This window comes from Anopheles coustani (assembly GCF_943734705.1).
Source record: "Anopheles coustani chromosome X unlocalized genomic scaffold, idAnoCousDA_361_x.2 X_unloc_35, whole genome shotgun sequence".
Lineage (NCBI taxonomy): Eukaryota > Metazoa > Arthropoda > Insecta > Diptera > Culicidae > Anopheles > Anopheles coustani.
Window position 1 is genome coordinate 10001 of NW_026525143.1, and position 3382 is coordinate 13382.

Below are 3382 nucleotides of genomic sequence, written 5' to 3' on the forward strand. Positions count from 1 at the left end.
TTCTTAGAATTTATGAAAAATCGACTTAGTCCGAGATGGCTTTAAGTAGGGATGCTGTATTGAGATGGGAGATGTAGGAGATCAAGATTCATCTCCATGCTGTATCCCATTCATCTCGCAGCATCCTAACATATGTTTTTCTTAGAATTTATGGAAAATCGACTAAGTCCGAGATGCCTTTAAGTAGGGATGCTGTATTGAGATGGGAGATGAAGAAGATCAAGATTCATCTCCATGCAGCATCCCATTCATCTCGCAGCATCCTAACATATGTTTTTCTCAGAATTTATGGAAAATCGACTAAGTCCGAGATGCCTTTAAGTAGGGATGCTGTATTAAGATGGGAGATGAAGAAGATCAAGATTCATCTCCATGCAGCATCCCATTCATCTCGCATCATCCTTACATATGTTTTTCTTAGAATTTATGAAAAATCGACTAAGTCCGAGATGCCTTTAAGTAGGGATGCTGTATTGAGATGGGAGATGTAGGAGATCAAGATTCATCTCCATGCAGCATCCCATGCATCTCCCAGCATCCGAACATATGAATTTCTTAGAATTTATGAAAAATCGACTAAGTCCGAGATGGCTTTAAGTAGGGATGCTGTATTGAGATGGGAGATGCAGGAGATCAAGATTCATCTCCATGCAGCATCCCATTCATCTCCCAGAATCCTAACATATGAATTTCTTAGAATTTATGAAAAATCGACTTAGTCCGAGATGGCTTTAAGTAGGGATGCTGTATTGAGATGGGAGATGTAGGAGATCAAGATTCATCTCCATGCTGTATCCCATTCATCTCGCAGCATCCTAACATATGTTTTTCTTAGAATTTATGGAAAATCGACTAAGTCCGAGATGCCTTTAAGTAGGGATGCTGTATTAAGATGGGAGATGAAGAAGATCAAGATTCATCTCCATGCAGCATCCCATTCATCTCGCAGCATCCTAACATATGTTTTTCTCAGAATTTATGGAAAATCGACTAAGTCCGAGATGCCTTTAAGTAGGGATGCTGTATTAAGATGGGAGATGAAGAAGATCAAGATTCATCTCCATGCAGCATCCCATTCATCTCCCAGCATCCTAACATATGTTTTTCTTAGAATTTATGAAAAATCGACTAAGTCCGAGATGCCTTTAAGTAGGGATGCTGTATTGAGATGGGAGATGAAGAAGATCAAGATTCATCTCCATGCAGCATCCCATTCATCTCGCATCATCCTTACATATGTTTTTCTTAGAATTTATGAAAAATCGACTAAGTCCGAGATGCCTTTAAGTAGGGATGCTGTATTAAGATGGGAGATGCAGAAGATCAAGATTCATCTCCATGCAGCATCCCATTCATCTCCCAGCATCCTAACATATGAATTTTTTAAAATTTATGAAAAATCGACTAAGTCCGAGATGCCTTTAAGTAGGGATGCTGAATTGAGATGGGAGATGAAGAAGATCAAGATTCATCTCCATGCAGCATCCCATTCATCTCCCAGCATCCTAACATATGTTTTTCTTAGAATTTATGAAAAATCGACTAAGTCCGAGATGCCTTTAAGTAGGGATGCTGTATTGAGATGGGAGATGAAGAAGATCAAGATTCATCTCCATGCAGCATCCCATTCATCTCGCATCATCCTTACATATGTTTTTCTTAGAATTTATGAAAAATCGACTAAGTCCGAGATGCCTTTAAGTAGGGATGCTGTATTGAGATGGGAGATGAAGAAGATCAAGATTCATCTCCATGCAGCATCCCATTCATCTCGCATCATCCTTACATATGTTTTTCTTAGAATTTATGAAAAATCGACTAAGTCCGAGATGCCTTTAAGTAGGGATGCTGTATTAAGATGGGAGATGCAGAAGATCAAGATTCATCTCCATGCAGCATCCCATTCATCTCCCAGCATCCTAACATATGAATTTTTTAAAATTTATGAAAAATCGACTAAGTCCGAGATGCCTTTAAGTAGGGATGCTGAATTGAGATGGGAGATGTAGGAGATCAAGATTCATCTCCATGCAGCATCCCATTCATCTCGCAGCATCCTAACATATGTTTTTCTTAGAATTTATGAAAAATCGACTAAGTCCGAGATGCCTTTAAGTAGGGATGCTGTATTGAGATGGGAGATGTAGGAGATCAAGATTCATCTCCATGCAGCATCCCATGCATCTCCCAGCATCCTAACATATGAATTTCTTAGAATTTATGAAAAATCGACTAAGTCCGAGATGCCTTCAAGTAGGGATGCTGTATTAAGATGGGAGATGAAGAAGATCAAGATTCATCTCCATGCAGCATCCAATTCATCTTGCAGCATCCTAACATATGAATTTCTTAGAATTTATGAAAAATCGACTAAGTCCGAGATGTCTTTAAGTAGGGATGCTGAATTGAGATGGGAGATGTAGGAGATCAAGATTCATCTCCATGCAGCATCCCATTCATCTCGCAGCATCCTAACATATGAATTTCTTAGAATTTATGAAAAATCGACTAAGTCCGAGGTGCCTTTAAGTAGGGATGCTGTATTGAGATCGGAGATGAAGAAGATCAAGATTCATCTCCATGCAGCATCCCATTCATCTCGCAGCATCCTAACATATGTTTTTCTTAGAGATGAAGAAGATCAAGATTCATCTCCATGCAGCATCCCATTCGTCTCCCAGCATCCTAACATATGTTTTTCTTAGAATTTATGAAAAATCGACTAAGTCTGAGATGCCTTTAAGTAGGGATGCTGTTTTAATACGGGAGATGAAGAAGATCAAGATTCATCTCCATGCAGCATCCCATTCATCTCCCAGCATCCTAACATATGAATTTCTTAGAATTTATGAAAAATCGACTAAGTCCGAGATGCATTTAAGTAGGGATGCTGTATTAAAATGGGAGATGAAGAAGATCATGATTCATCTCCATGCAGCATCCCATTCATCTCGCAACATCCTAACATATGTTTTTCTTAGAATTTATGAAAAATCGACTAAGTCCGAGATGCCTTTAAGTAGGGATGCTGAATTGAGATGGGAGATGAAGAAGATCAAGATTCATCTCCATGCAGCATCCCATTCATCTCCTAGCATTCTAACATATGAATTTCTTAGAATTTATGAAAAATCGACTAAGTCCGAGATGCCTTCAAGTAGCGATGCTGTATTAAGATGGGAGATGATGAAGATCAAGATTCATCTCCATGCAGCATCCCATGCATCTCGCAGCATCCTAACATATGTTTTTCTTAGAATTTTTGAAAAATCGACTAAGTCCGAGATGCCTTTAAGTAGGGATGCTGTATTGAGATGGGAGATAAAGAAGATCAAGATTCATCTCCATGCAGCATCATATTCATCTCGCAGCATCCTAACAT